Below are 17,114 nucleotides of genomic sequence, written 5' to 3'. Positions count from 1 at the left end.
TTGAGTCTAGGCACACTCGAGAGTATCCCCAAATCCCTCAAACCAAGGCTCTAACACCAACTTGAAACATCCCAAAAATCAAGGTTAAAAATTTCATTTTTGTTATATTCAAAACACCGTTGTAACTTTGTCCAAACATTGAAAAACATTTAAATAAAACTATTATCAAATTTCATTCCCAAAGATCATATATTGCGGAAAACACGGGTGTATGCGTTGCGATCGTCTCGACCTCCTTTCATTTGAAAATTGGAGCACCTGAAACATAAACTGAAAACTGTAAGCACAAAACTTAGTGAGTTCCCCAAATACTGCATACTAATCATAAAATAACATATAGTGGGACCTGCCTGGTCATCGGGTTGAGCTCGAAAAGCATAATAACAGATACACATGTAACAATCACATAGATACATAGCATACATATATCCATCAGGCCCCGCTGGCATCGGGCCTTAACCTGGAAAACATATAAACATAGCACATGCGAGAGTCACGGAGACAACTAGCATACTAACAACATAATATAAACATGGGCCGACCTTGGTGCCTCCGACTCGCTAAACCGAGTAAGGAAACTCACCTCGAATGTTGAAGTTCACTACAAGAAATCCCTAACTGCTTCCCTGACAACTCCTCGAGCTAACAACACCAAAATATCACCCAGTTAGCGATTAGGTTCCAAACCATGATCCGAAATCTATACTTGGGGTAAAATGACCATTTTACCCCTGGCCCAATAGTATTCATAACTAAGGCCCAAGCCCAAAACCAACAAGATCCAAGACTACAAAATCCATGAAAGCCCACTAATGGCCAAATTTTCCAAATTGGCCACAATCCCATACAGGCCTTATCCTAAGCCCACATTTCCAATTCGGATTGATTCAAACACCCCGTGGGACAAACTTGATCAAAGGCATAAGTCAAAAGTCAAATTCAATGGACTAAGTTGACCCAACTCGCCGAGTTCCTCTGACAACCGCAAAGTCGGGAAGAAATTGGTCCAACTCGCCGAGTTATCTAATCAACTCGCTGATTTTACCCTCACCAACTCAAAACCGAGGAAAACCAAAACAACTCGCCGAGTTGTCTCCTCCAACTCGTCTAGTTCACCCGGGACCAAACAACTCAACCCATTAAGCCGATATATTCAAAACTAACAGCTTCTCCCACTCAGATCTTAACTGAAATGGCCTTAAGAAGGGTAAAGTTACTTTACCCCTAAAAACCACCAAAATGGGTTCAAAACTCAAACCATAAACTTAAAAGGGTAAGGACTTAATCATTAAGCACTTATTCTACAAGGACATAACTCCAAGATGCAGATCTGACCATATGAGGCTAGATGGCTATGTAAAGTTTCCAAATTTACACTTATTCATGCTTAGAAGAAGCTTAAAAGAGACCAAAAAAAGGACTTAATGAATGCATGAAGCCCTTGGGACCATAAAGTTGGCACCTTTATGCCAAAAGAGCTCAAGAGGACCATAGATCTGGAAGAATAGCACTTGGGATGACCTTCAACCCCTCCAATCACCCAAACATGGCTAAAAGCACCAAAACTTAACCTAAAAAGAGATCTAATCAAATATTAAGCAAGGATAGAACTTTATACCCATAATATATTAGGAATGATGCAAATAATCAAGATTTGAAGGCTTCTACTTGAATCACTACCTTGCACCAAGCTTCTCCTTCTTCCAAGAGCTTCAAACACACCAAAACACACTTACAAATGGCTCACAACACTCAAAAAGGCTTTAGGGTTTCGAGATTAGGGTTAGAGGCTATGCAGGCTAGACGAGTTGGCCCATAAAAAGGGAATTTATTTCCATAATTTGACCTTCTAGATTCCGGATGTTATAGAAACGCTAACAAAAATGCTAATGCTAATCGTCAATTTGTGATTGAGCGTGCACCAGAGGTAGCGGCTGCACCCAAGCCAATCACACTAGAAGGAGTAAAAGCGATGATGCAAATAATGGGTTTTATACAAATAATCCTATATGTGCATGCAACCCTATATTGGATCTATGTTTTCTCTATTAGACATACAAGCATTGAACACAAAATAGAAAACCCTAATGTGCATCTAATATTTCGAAACCTACATAAGAAAGATTAGAGCACATACTTTTTTAGTTATATAGTAATAACAACCAATTCTTGAAGATCCTTGCTTTTGAGAACAAGTACCACAAGCGTAGTACCTCTAATGGCTCACAAACACACAAGGGCAAGAGGATGAATATAAGAGAGAGGAGAGAAGAGTAACTTTCTCAAAAAATCAGATCTTCTAGGGTTTCAATAGGGTGCACGAATTCATGAGGCAAAGGGCTCTATTTATAGTTGAGTTTGGCTAGGGTTTTAAGGTGGAAGCCCTAATTCCTTAGCTTAGGGACTACGCAAGTCCATGGACCCCTTCCTTAGGGCTTGGATGAAAATATCTAGAGCCTTTTAGGGATTTTCGGCTCTCCCTAATAAGGGTGATCCAATGACCCAAAACCACAACTATCAAATAATTGCAAAACAGCCCGTGCACTTTTAATCAGTTCCTTTAATCCCAAAATTAATTCCGAATTAATTTCTGATTAAATACTAATTAATAATATGATTTCTAATTAATATATTATTCTTATAATATATTAATAAATAGTTTTTATGCACCAATTTATTATTCTTAATAATAAACTCAACCTTTCTCTCCAATAGTCATCCTGTCTAGTGGCTAGTGTGAAGGCAACCAAAAAGGACCATGCTACCATCAAATTAGGTACATACCAATTATAGTTATGGGCTTAGACACCTAATACAACAGTCTCCCACTTGGATAAGTCTAATAACTATACTTGCAAGTATAACTTTAAAATTTGACTAGCAATCATAACTCTTAAAAGCCATTATCGAACTCTGACATAATCAATGATGCGTCCTTAGATAAGTGATCGGATATCCCATCGTTCTACAAGATATTGTATGGACATGAGACATGGATTATAATCAATCTCTCTATCCAAGATTTGTTTCCCGATTTCCGACTCATGACGACTGATTCATACTACAATTGAACATATCAACTTAGTCCATGCTTGGCCAAGCGCTTCAGATGTCATCTCTAAATCGTCGAGGGGTCCACATATATCACTTTTATCTCATTTGGGGTAAAAGGAACGGATAAACTTCGACTCATATGCTTGTACCATTCACTCGTCAAATCATACACAACAATATGTTTTATAACATCAAGTTACTGATGCGTTTACGTATTATCAATGCACAACCGACTCATAAACAACAACTCATATGTCTCCGTTTCAATAATATAAGATATTATCATCTCAGAATTACTCGTGATAAAATCCATGAAGTAATTCTCTGAGCGTGGGTTTATTTAATACTCAAATTCATACTTCAGGAGTACTCATGAACACTACAGTAAACATTTGCTATGTCTATGCACTTAGACAATCTACAGTCAGATTCATGACAATCCTAATTCACTACTTACTTCCAAAAGTATGATCGACTGTGGATGTTTGAATAACCTAGTTATTCGGGAAGTAAAACTTGTGAAGTGAAACACAAGAATAATCTAATTAATTATGGTCCCCGAACTTTTAAATATAAATAAAACACCTATTATTTAATCACCATATTAATAAAACTTTATTCAACGTATAATGTTTCGAGTAATCAACTTAATACTTGAATTAAAATACAATAGCTATGTCATGCTCCAAGCATGCACACTATGTTTATCTATGGTCCTTTCATCTGTGAAATAGATCAATTGAACACATTTCCAATGAGCTCATTTCACAATTCCAAATCCTTATCACAAGTGTAAGAATACCAAATTGTAACATCCATATAATTCATAAAAATTTTAAACTTTTTAAAACATTCAAATACCACCATTTATTACAAATTATTGTCAAAATAGTTTGTCGTCAGAGTACTCCCGTAAATCATAACATAAAATATAAGGATGTGCACGATCAAGCCTTCGCCTTCCCGCGATCATCCAATGTACCTGAAACAAAATCCACAACTATAAGCCCGAAGCTTAGTGAGTTCCCCCAAAATACCGATACATAACAAATAGTACACATAATAACTGTTGGGTTTTGAGCAATCTAACACTTCCTAAGTGTACATGCAACCATAATAACCTTGGATCTATGTTTGTCTAATTATCATGCAAAGTTAATTTCCAAGGCTATGATCCTATCTAGCATACATGGGGAACAATTATAAATTGAATAATAGATAGAATTACATACCTTGTTGTTGTAAGTGTTCCTTGAAACCTTGTGAGCCTAGCACCTCAAGTGTGATGCCTCAAATGCTTCACACAACACCAAATGCAAAGTATAAACTTGAGAGAATACTCTAACACACTCAAAATCGGCCAAGCCCTCTTGTTTCTCTAGTGTATCACTAGTGTAGCCGATTTTGGGGAGAGACATGGTCCTTATATAGTGTGTTACATTAGGTAAAACCCTAATGTAACATGACTCTTCATTTCTTAATCCATGGGTTAACTCCATGGAGCATCCTATGGGTGGAACCCAACTTGATAATCCATGGAGCCTTTTTGCCCACTATATAAGATATGGAAGATTTACATAATCTACCTATATATTTAATTAGTTATTCTTTTGATCACTTAATTAATTCTAAATTAATTCTTGATCAAAACTAATTAAATAATATTATTAATATATTAGAACTTATAATATATTAATAAACCATATATGTTATTTCTCCCATTTAGTTTATCCAATTGCATGGTGCCATGCAACCCAAATGGACCATGTCGGGTCGGGTCAAGTATTTACCAGAAATAGTTATGGAGTTAGACACCTTATCCAACAGTCTCCCACTTGGATAAGTCTAATAACTATAACTACAATACTTCAGGAACCGATCGACAATCGTAGCTCTTTCAAGGTCTCTCGGAACTGAGAAGATGTTGATACGCCATTTAAGATAAGTGATCATATAATCCTCTGTTCTAGATATCAACCGGACAAATACATGGAACAATGTCTTACTTATTGTCCAGTAGTTTGTTTTCCGATTTCCGATTTGTTTGACAAAGAACTTAATTGAACACATCAACTTAGTTCTGACCGGGCCCGGTACATAGGTCAAAACAAAATCATCGAGGGGCCCAGATATCAGCTTCTAATCCAAGAAGGAACAGATAAAGTTCGACTCATATGTTTGTTCTACCACTCATTGAATTACACACAAAAGCACGTTTTATAACATCGAGTTACCAATGCGTTTTCGTACAATCAATGCGTAACCAACTCGTAAGTAACAAATCATATCTCTAGGTTTGAAGACTTATATGATATTACCGTCTCACGATCACTCGAGATAAAATTCCATGAAGTGATTCCAGTGAGCGTGGGTTATGTCCAATGCTCAGAACTTATGAGAACTCATGATTGTTGTAGCCATGTACAACACCTTAGACCTCTGCAACCAATCATGAAAATCTTGATTCATACCTACTTCTGACATATGACCGACTGTGGAGGTTTGAATAATATGATATACCAACCATAATTATTCTGGAAGTCAAAACATGCAAAAGAAATTACAGTAAACGATTGAAAAAAGATAGTAACACTTTACTCATAAATAAACACAACTTTTATTCATCATCAAATGTCAATTACACTTTACAAATTTCATAATTTATCTAACTACTAAACTTATATCATCCTTCAGCCCTATGCTCCGAGCATGCTGGAGATGCTTAACCCTACTCAGTCCCTTCGTGAGGGGATCTACTGGGTTCTCATCCGATGATACCCTCTTTGCCACGAGGATTCCTTCTTCTATGTGATGTCTGATGAAATGATATTTTCTGTCGATGTGTCTGGATCTCCCGTGATCCCTTGGTTCCTTGGCTAAGGCAACCGCACTTTCACTATCACAGAAAATTTCCATGGGCTCCTTTATAGTTGGTACAACTCCAAGGTCTCCAATGAAGTTCTTTAGCCATATTGCCTCCTTTGCTGCCTCGCTTGCTGCTATATACTCTGATTCACAAGTGGAATCAGCCACTGTCTCCTGCTTGGAACTCTTCCAAGTGATTGCTCCTCCGTTTAGGGTAAAGACCCAGCCCGACTAAGAGCGGAAATTATCCTTATCAGTCTGGAAGCTAGCATCACTATACCTTACAACTCTCAAGTCATCACTCCCGCCGAGGGTAAGGACCCAGTCCTTAGTCCTCCGTAGGTACTTGAGGATATTCTTTACCGCAGTCTAGTGTGCATTGCCAGGATTCCCCTGATACCTGCTAACCATGCTCAAGGCAAAGGCTACATCAGGTCGAGTACACGTCATAACATACATGATCGAGCCTACTGCCGAAGCATAAGGTACTTGACTCATTTCTGCTATCTCAGTCTCGGTACTTGGGCTTTGTGTCTTACTCAATCTGGCGTTACTCTGGATGGGTAACTCTCCTTTCTTGGAGTTCTGCATGCTGAATCTCTTCAACACCTTGTCCAAGTAGGTACTTTGACTAAGTCCAATTAGTCTTTTACTCCGGTTTCTCAAAATCCTTATCCCTAGAATATAGGAAGCTTCTCCTAGGTCCTTCATAGAGAAACACTTCCCAAACCAGGACTTAACTTCCTGTAGAGTTGGGATGTCATTTCCTATGAGTAGTATGTCATCCACATACAATACCAAAAAGCTAACTATGCTCCCACTAGCCTTGACATAAACACAAGATTCATCTTCACTTCTAGAAAAGCCAAATTCCTTGACCTTTTCATCAAAGAAAAGATTCCATCTGCGAGGTGCTTGCTTTAATCCATAAATGGATTTCTCAAGCTTACACACTCTATTAGGGTACTCATTGCTGACAAAACCTTCTGGTTGACTCATGTAAACATCTTCAGTCAAATTTCCATTAAGGAAAGCGGTTTTGACATCCATTTGCCAAATTTCATAGTCATGAAATGCAGCTATGGCTAACATAACCCTAATAGACTTAATCTTGGCTACTGGAGAAAAGGTCTCATCATAGTCCACTCCAGGAATTTGAGAGAAACCCTTTGCAACCAGTCGAGCCTTATAAGTGTATACATTACCATCCATGTCGGTCTTCTTCTTGAAGATCCATTTGCACCCTACAGTATTACGACCTGGTACATTCTCAACCAAGTTCCAAACTTGATTGTCATATATGGATTGTATCTCTCTATCCATATCCTCTTTCCATTTCGTAGACTCGGGGCCTGCCATGGCTTCCGCGTAGCTGTTAGGTTCATCCAGACCTACTAGTGTCTCATCACTAATAAGTGTCTCACCTTCCGCAGTAATATGGAAACCATATTAATGCTCAGGTGCATTCCTAACTCTCGTGGAATGCCTCAGAGGTACAGACTCATCAATTGGCTCAACAGGAGTTTCCTCCTCAAGTTGAGGGCTAGGCTTTGAAGTTCCTTCACCACTTGACTCTTGAAGTTCTTCAAGGTCAATTTGCCTCCCACTGTCTCCTTGGCTTATAAATTCTCTCTCTCGAAAGACTCCTCTTCTTGCTACAAAGACCACATTATCACTAGGTCTGTAGAAGAGGTAACCAAAGGATCTTTGTGGGCAGTCGATGAAAATACACCTCTCGCTTCGGGGTTCTAGCTTATCATGAGACTCGCGCCTCACAAAAGCCTCGCAACCCCAAATCTTGATGTGGTCTAGTTTAGGTACTTTACCAGTCCACATCCCGTGAGGAGTTTTGGCAACTTTCTTTGTAGGGACTAGATTAAGAATGTGGGCGGCAGTCTCTAAGGCATACCCCCATAATGATATTGGTAGTGAAGCTCGACTCATCATGGAACGAACCATATCCAACAAGGTTCGATTACGCCTCTCAGCCACACCATTCAACTGCGGTGTCCTGGGAGGTGTCAATTGTGAGACAATCCCACATTCCCTAAGATAGTCAAGGAACTCTAAAATAAGACACTCACCACCTCGATCGGATCGAAGCATCTTAATGTTCCTGCCTAATTGATTCTCGACTTCCTGTTTAAATTCCTTAAACCTTTCGAAAGTCTCTGACTTATGCTTGATTAAGTAGACATATCCATATCTACTATAATCATCAGTAAAAGTCAAATAATAACGATTAGCATCCCTTGTCGCGTGTTTGAATGGTCCACACACATCCGTGTGTACAAGGTCCAACAAACCTTCACCCCTCTCATAAGAACCTGTGAAGGGTGACTTTGTCATTTTCCCAAGTAAGCATGATTCGCAACTATCATCTGACTTTAGGTCAAAAGACTCCAAGACTCCATCCTTTTGGAGTTGGCCTATGCGTTTCTTGCTTATATGTCCAAGACGACAATGCCATAATGATGCTTTATCCAAGTTATTATTATTAACAGAATCAACACACAATACATTATTTCCTAAGTAATCAACCATAGATACTGTTTCATACACGCCATCACAAGGTAATGCTTTAAAATAAAGAACATTATTAAAGAAAGCATTAATCAAACCAACTTCATTATCAAATGAAAAGGTGAAACCTTGTTTATACAATGCATGAAAGGAAATAATATTTCTTGCCATTTCTGGAGAATAACAACACTTATTCAAATCTAAACTAAACCCACTACTTAGCGATAAAGTATAAACTCCAATCTTGGTGACGGGTGAAGCTTTCCTGTTTCCCATGATCAAGTTTATTCTTCCTTGCTCCACATCCTCACTTCTTCTTAGTCCCTGTAAATCAAAACAGATATGAATACCACAATCGGTATCAAGGACCCAAGAATTAGAATGGGGTGAATTATTAGATAAGATAGTGTAAATACCTGCATGGTTGGATTTAACTTTCCCATCCATCACATCTTGCTGGTACTTTGGGTAGTTCCGCTTCCAATGTGCCTTTTCATGGCAATAGAAGCATTCAACCTCTTTTGGGTCAGAAGAAGGAGTGATGAAACCTTTCTTGGTTCCACTTGAAGAAGAGCCATCAAGGGTCTTAACCTTGGTACCCTTCGAAGAACTCTTTCTCTTCTTCCTTCGTCCTTTCCCGATTGCCAAGACAGGGGTGGAGTTGGTAGGAGTAGGAGTAGTAACAACCGTCTTACCCTTAAGACCACTTTCTGTGGTTTTTAAGAGTCCTTGAAGTTTGCTGAGAGTGACCCCTTCCTTGTTCATGTGGTATGTCATGCAGAATTGATCATAACATGAAGGTAAGGAGTGCAAAATAATATCTATTGCTAGCTCCTCGGGGAAGTTCACATTAAGCTTCAGCAAGCGGTCCACAAATCTTTGCATTTTCTACATGTGGCCCGTGATGGGTTCTCCATCCTTCATTCGGGTTGTTATCATGGAGGAGATGATTTCATACCTTTCTTGTCGTGCACTTTGATGGTATCTTTCCATCAAATCTTGGTGCATTTCAAAAGGGTAGTAGTCCTCGTAGGACTTTTGGAGACCGGCTGTCATAGTGGCCATCATGATGCATGCCACCTTGGTGGCATCCCTTTCACGTGCCCTAAAGTCAGTGATCTCTTGAGGAGTAGCAACTGTCTCATCGATCTCCTTAAGCTCCTTATCGAGGACATATTCTTTGTCCTCGTAGCGGGTAATCATTCAGATGTTTCTGATCCACTCATTAAAGTTGGATCCATCAAAAGTGACTTTCCCACACAAGTTCATAAGAGAAAAGGAGCCATTAGGATTAGAGCCAGAAGCAGCAGTGTTTTCAGACATCTGAAGAGAAGAAAAGTTTAGTTTAGAAATAGAGATAGTCCTTAATAAAACACCCAAATGTAGTATTAAGGCTAGGACCCACTCACAATATATTATACTTAGAAGAGGTATGCCGTAATCTAAGTAATAACATATTTGAAAGGTAGGTGAATGACGATTCACTAATTTCCACCAAAGTTGAAATATTAAAATATTTAATTTGGTTCTTAGAAACTCCTAGATTCTTTTGAGATTCAATGAACTTTTCAAAGGCATGTTTCAATCTCGAGCGTGCCCTCCAAGTTTTGTGACTGGGATGCCGAGGATCACAAAACGAGGTGTGAAGTAACCATGCAAATTACTTGGTACCCTTAATAAATTACCCCTCAATCGATGTGTCGGTTAACCACACACGCTCCATCGATACTATGATAAATATTAAGTCACCCTTTACCTACCTTCTTAAGTCCAAGTTAGTGTGCCGGTTAACCACACACGCTCCACTAACGACTTAGACAAAGTGTAAAGTGTAATTTCATGGATTAGCACCTTATTCAAATTTTCCTAAAGTAACTAAGATTGGGAAATTAATCAAACATTTAGTTACTTTATAATATTCATCATAATTTTAATGAAAATTTATAAGTCCTTGTCTTACCCGTTCGGCTAACGACCCTCCACCAGTCAAGCAAGCGGTGGGTGAGAGTGGACACCCATTAAGTTGCCATTTTATAGGCAACAACCTTATACCCACCTTATAGACCGGCTTCATGAATGAGGCGTACTAGCGGTAAGATGACTTTGATCTTATACATATATATATATATATATATATATATATATATATATATATATATATATATATATATATATTATTAACTTATAATATTATAAGTATAAGGGTTGAATTTTAACTTTTAAAATTCTAAGGGTTGGAACTAAAGTTTTAATCAAGACTTTACTTGTTCCAAAACTTGAGGGCAAGTTTTGTGAACTTTCAAAACTTTTCATTTCTTGTAACTTATGAGTTTATTAGGGTATTAAAAATGAAGACTCTTCATTTTATAACCTATGTGTTCTTTTAATGGTTTTTAAACAAAGTGTCTTTTGGTTTTCCATAACTTGAGGACAAGTTATGGACTCCATTAAAACACATAATGATCATGAATTAATCTACCACATAGGTTACAAATAATTCCTATGATCATCTAAACATCATAAGATCAAGAACATGAATATGAACACTTTCATGAATCACAAATTACATTTAGAACTTTGTAATTTTGATAAATTGTTGTTGTAAATGGATTAGCAAAGACATTACACCATCTAAAACAATTTTTCAAGTACCAAAACAGTTTAGGGTAATGTTTCTATTCCATTTCCAGCAACTAAAGTCGAAAATTTTCATTCCGAGGCTCCTACTCGCCGAGTGCATGAACCTACTCGGCGAGTAGGTTGAAGATTCACATGAACTCGGCGAGTCCCTCCATGGACTCGGCGAGTTCATCACGCAGAATGCAAAAATATCGACTTTTTCAACTATTTAGCACAAATAACAAACAAACAAGCCTAGTCTCTGATAACACTGTTGGGTTTTGAGCAATCTAACACTTCCTAAGTGTACATGCAACCCTAATAACCTTGGATCTATGTTTGTCTAATTATCATGCAAAGTTAATTTCCAAGGCTATGATCCTATATAGCATACATAGGGAACAATTCTAAATTGAATAATAGATAGAATTACATACCTTATTGTTATAAGTGTTCCTTGTAACCTTGTGAGCCTAGCACCTCAAGTGTGATGCCTCAAATGCTTCACACAATACCAAATGCAAAGTATAAACTTGAGAGAATACTCTAACACACTCAAAATCGACCAAGCCCTCTTGTTTCTCTAGTGTATCACTAGTGTAGCCGATTTTGGGGAGAGACATGGTCCTTATATAGTGTGTTGCATTAGGTAAAACCCTAATGTAACATGACTCTTCATTTCTTAATCCATGGGTTAACTCCATGGAGCATCTTATGGGTGGAACCCAACTTAATAATCCATGGAGCCTTTTAGCCCACTATATCTAAGATGGTTCTCTTTAGATAAAGAGAACCATCTTGGTGCTAGTGGTGGTGTATGGTGGCTGACAGCGGCAGGTTGCGGCTAAGCCATCCGGCCAGAGTATAGTGTGGCGGCTGAGCCATGGGGAGAGGTCTAGTGGCGGCTGAGCCACCGGGGAAAGGTCTCCCTTCATGGAGGAGGCACTATTCTATTTATAGTGGACAGTTAGGTCAAAGGGAATTAGGTCAGGCCTTGGGCCAACCCAATTCAGGCCCAACTAGCAACGAGCTGGGCAAGGCCGCCCGGAGGCGTCGGTCGGGGTTGGCGGGCGCGCACCAGGAAGGGCTGGAAAGGGAGCGCCAGGTCGGGCCAACAGGAGAGTCTCCAACAAGGCTAGCAAGGGAGTCCCCAGGCTGGGCCAGCACGAGAGTCGCCAACAAGGTTGGCAAGGGAGTCCCTAACAAGGCTGACAAGGGAGCGCCAGTGACGCTGGTGCGCCAGAGCTGTCTAGGCCATGCTAATGGACCATATATCATCAAGTCCCCCAGTCCAATGTTATTGGTACGCGCCCAATGACATTGGACTAGACTCAGTCATATAAACCATGTGTCATCAAGTCCCTCTAGTCTGGTAGTCGTAGCGTTGCTGCGCTAGCTACATCGTTCTAGACTTAATTCTAGCAAGCGCGCTGGTCTTCTGGGCCAGACGTGGTTCATACGTGCTGGCTAGGGCACATTATCACTTTACGTCCACGCATGGCATCAAGAGGGCTAAAACACTCAAATAAGTCTTATCAAGGGACCTAGGGCATGAAGGAGGGCCAAGACTTGATAAAGTTGGCAACTTTAAGTCCATGGAGGCCATGAGATGTCCAGATCTGACACCATGGCTTCATAACGTGCTCAAATCCAAGAATGGCCCCAAAATAAGCTAATAATGGCCATAACTTTCAAAAGAAGAGATCTAGAAAAAGGGATGATCAAGATAACGACTTTATAACTCCAAGTGGCTGCAACAACATTGAAAATCTCGGATCTTAAGCTTCTCCCTTCAACTTTGCACCACCAACTTCAAGCTCCTTCAAGAAAGGCACCAAAGAATACTCTTTAAGCTCACACACACTCAAAATGGGGAAAGAGGCATGATTAGGTTTTTCTCTGGACTGAGGGGATGATGAGGGAGGATAACATTGAGAGTTAAGGCCTTTAAATAGGATGTAAACCCTAAAAATTAGGGTTTTCATGTTTAGCCTTCAACTCGTCGATTTAGGGCCTTCCAACTCATCGAGTAGACATTGAAATATACACGGGAATTAAATACTCTACACGACGAGTTGGAGCCTTCCAACTCGTTGAGTTGACCTAAAAATATAGATAATAAGCTTTAAATTCATACATGAAGATTGGCATGTTACAACTCTCCCCACTTGAACTAGGCTTCGTCCTCGAAGCCTGCTGCATTGAACAATTCCGGATAATGTTCCCGCATCTCGGCCTCCGGCTCCCAAGTCCACTCAGATCTCATCCGATGTTGCCACTATACCTTTACTAAAGGTATCTCCTTGTTGCGCAAGACTTTTATCTTCCTTTCTAAGACAACCACCGTCTTCTAAACATAATTCAGGCATTCGTCGACCTGAATGTCATCCAATGACACCACCGCAGCCTCGTCTAATATACAGTTCCACAATTGTGAAACATGGAAAGTGTTGTGAATCTGATGGAGCTCCTCCAGAAGGTCCAGTCTATACGCCGCTTTGCCAACCCTGACAATAACCCGAAACGGCCCAATATATCGGGGACCCAACTTTCCCCTCTTCCTGAAGCGAATCACACCCTTTCCGGGTGAGTCCTTTAGCAACACCATGTCGCTGACCGGAAACTCCAACTTGGATCGGCGCCGGTCGACATAACTTTTCTACCGAATCTGAGCAGTTTGCAGTCGCTGCCTAATCTACTAAATCTTCTCAGTACTCTGTAGAACTACCTCGGTCCGACCTATGAACCTGTAGCCAAGCTCGCCCCAAGAGACTGAGGTACGACATCTCCCCCATACAACAGCTCGAAAGGTGGAGCACCAATGTTGGAATGAAAGTTGTTGTTGTAGAAGAACTCTGTAAGGGGTAGGTAGGAGTCCCAGCTCCCACCAAAATCAATGATGCAGGCCCTCAACATATCCTCGAGGGTCTGGATAGTCCGCTCACTCTGGCTGTCTATCTATGGATAGTAAGCGGTGCTGAAATGTTGTCTCGTGCCTAGTTCCTCGTGGAACTTCTACCAGAAATAGGAGGTGAACCGAACATCACACTTTGAAACAATATAGACCAGAACCCCATGGCAAGCAACAATCTCGAGGATATACACATTGGCCAACGAACTCTCCCAGATTGCCAGAAAATGGGCTCTCTTGGTCATTCGATCCACGATGGCCCATATAGCACTATATCCTTTCGCTGTCCACGACAACTTGGTGATAAAGTCCATCGTGATCTGCTCCCATTTCCACATGGGAACCTCCAATGGCTGCAGCTTTCCATGCGGCTTGATATGTACATGTTTAGCCCTATATTTAGTATAGATTCTTATTATTATTCGGCTAATTATTTACATTTTATTGACAAAAGATACTTAATATTGTTCAAATTATATTTTTAGTCCAAAAGAGAAGCTCGGAAGCAAAAGGAAGTAGGAGATACGACTGGAAGCTTGGGAACGGAACAAAGAAGAAAAATTGCCAAAAACAAGAAGGACCCGGCGAGTAGGGATGGCTACTCGATGAGTCATTTCGAAGATTTGCGAACCTCTAGAAGTCCTTTTCGTATACGAATTTTATGTGATGGACTCGTCGAGTAAGTCACTGGACTCGACGAGTCACCTCTTTTTCCAGAATACTATAAATAGGGACTTGGAGATCAAAATTAAAAGCTTCTCTGGAACCCTAGGAGGCAAAATTACGATTGAAGGTGTTGTTAGGTCGTGAGAAGCAGAGGAATCAACCATACATTCAATCCTGAAGAGAATTAAGGCAACTTTCGTTTATTCTTAGTAATCTTTTGATTTGAATCATGTTTAAACTCTTTGAATTCGGTTTTGTGCTTAAGTTTACTACAATTATAAACTAAAACCTTATTCTTCTGTTTGGGTAAGACAAATTTGAGACTTTGGTTTGATTAATGGTAGGATTAACTTTAAATTGGTGATTTTGTTAAATTAAGCTTGTGCATTAACCATAACTATTTTTTGTTAATATGAAGGCAATTAGGCTGCATGAACATCTCTTAATTATTTACCTCATGTGATTTATGTGAACACTTTATTATGTGCCTAGGATTAGTGAATGTGAAACTAGGATTAATTAGAGAATGGGTAAATTAATGTGTGAGCTTGTTTGATAAACCAACAACAAGAGGCTAATTGAATTATTAATTTGATTAACCATTACAAGTCTTATTTAACTCGAATAAATAACCTAGAGAATTAATTAATTTAGACAACTGGCCACTTCTTGAATTAGTCTATTTTCTAAGGATTGGAGGTAGCGAATGTGAACCTAATTACCTGAATCTGTAGCCAATGAAAGGTTAATCCATTGCACTATTACCATTAAATCAACCATAGGATCAATTGAGTCGAACCTAAACAGAAGTGCTTTAATTATTGAATTTAGTGGTAATAACTTGTTTTAGCTGTTAAGTTAGTTAAATTGCGTGTTAGTTAGTTTATTTAAGTTTTCTAGTCTTGCAAAACTAGAGAAAACCTTTCCTTTTATTACTTGTTTTAGATAAAATTAGTTATTAGTTTAAATTTTCCGTTTCCTGAGTTCGATACCCTACTTATCTAGCTACACCACAATTGACAGGTCCACTGCCTTTGTGTGTTAATTTTATAATTAAAAGTAGGTTTAAAACTAGTTGAGTTCACACACATCAAGTTTTTGGCGCCGTTGCCGGGGAACGGTTCAAAAATTAAATCTAATTTCTAGTTTTATCAATCCTCTATGTCAGATTTATCTTGCACAAAGTTAATTTTTTTAGGAAATCCAATTAGTAGGATAATTTTTGATAGTTTTCTGTTTTAGAATATTAGTTAGTAATTTTTCTGTTTTTGCTCTGAACTCGCCGAGTGCAATCGAAGCGACTCGGCGAGTCCATCGTTGTTTCACAGTTTCGTCTTTTATTTTATTTTTGTTCCTTTTACGTGTTTTTCTTGTGTTGTTTCCAGAAATTACATGACCAGAGGATCCAACACACCCCTGGTTCCTCCACTTGAAGACCCATAATCCGCTTTAAGGAAAAACAAAGGCAAGGAGGTTGAAAGCTCTAATACACCTAAGAAATCACCTTTGAAGAGCTTGAAAACAATTTTTGGGAAGAAAAAGAACAAGAAGGCAGGAGAGACCAGCAGTTGAAAGAGCGAAGAAAGCAAATTAGAAAATATTGAAGATGAAGAAGCCGAGTTCGTATACGACTATGAATCCGAATTCGAAGAAGAAAGCGACTTTGAAGGCGAATTATCTAACTCCATGGCTAACATCGATGAAGTTCCCATGGGAGAATGGAAGAAGAGAATACGTGACGATACCGGGTCGGGACGTGTGCAACCCGCAATTCCCGCAGCTGCAACCTTTGAGCTTAAAGGTCACATATTTGCTCAACTAAAGGAGATACCCTTCTACGGTAAAGATCACGAAGATGCCTATAAACACTTGGATGAGGTCAATGATGTATCTTATTATTTTAATGTTCCAAATGTGCCTCGCGAAACCCAGCTGCTTCGTATGCTTCCCGTCACATTCAAAGGTGCTGCAAAAGATTGGCTCAATTCACTCCCTCTCGGATCCATCACCACATGGGATAAGATGAAAGAAGAATTTATTGACCAGGTCCTTCGAAGATAGCCAAGTTGAAGAAAGCTATTGCCAACTTTGAACAACAAGCTAGAGAGTCCCTTTATGAGGCATGGGAGAGATACAAGGGTCTACTAAGGAACTGCCCACATCATGATTTAAACAGTCAACAAGAAGTCTCCATTTTCTATGATGGAATCAATGTAACAGCATGCAGCTCCTTGACTCGCAAGGACCCCTCACAAAGAAGGCACCCCCGGTGATCAAAAAACTTATTGAAGAATTCTCTAAACTCTCTAGATAATATCATAATCCAAGGCATGAAGTAAGTCGGGGAGTGGTAAACACTATTAACGATAGCATGGCAGCAATGATGGCTAAACTAGAAAGTTTAGATCGGAGAATGACTAAGATGGACCAATCCATCCATGTTATCCGGGTAGGATGTGAGAATTGTAGAGGACCT

At 39.4% G+C, this 17,114-nt stretch overlaps 1 non-coding gene across 1 annotated transcript; it reads right to left on the bottom strand.

The window, feature by feature from the left end:
- Positions 1–16,701: 16,701 nt before the first annotated feature.
- LOC145096637 (small nucleolar RNA R71) lies at positions 16,702–16,808 on the bottom strand. Its single transcript, XR_013704010.1, has one exon. It is a non-coding gene; the product is annotated as a small nucleolar RNA R71 (small nucleolar RNA).
- Between the last annotated feature and the right edge of the window lie 306 nt (positions 16,809–17,114).

The sequence above is a fragment of the Lactuca serriola genome, chromosome 3 (assembly GCF_051521515.1).
Source record: "Lactuca serriola cultivar US96UC23 chromosome 3, Lser_US96UC23_V15, whole genome shotgun sequence".
Lineage (NCBI taxonomy): Eukaryota > Viridiplantae > Streptophyta > Magnoliopsida > Asterales > Asteraceae > Lactuca > Lactuca serriola.
This window is presented reverse-complemented; position numbering and strand designations above follow the sequence as displayed.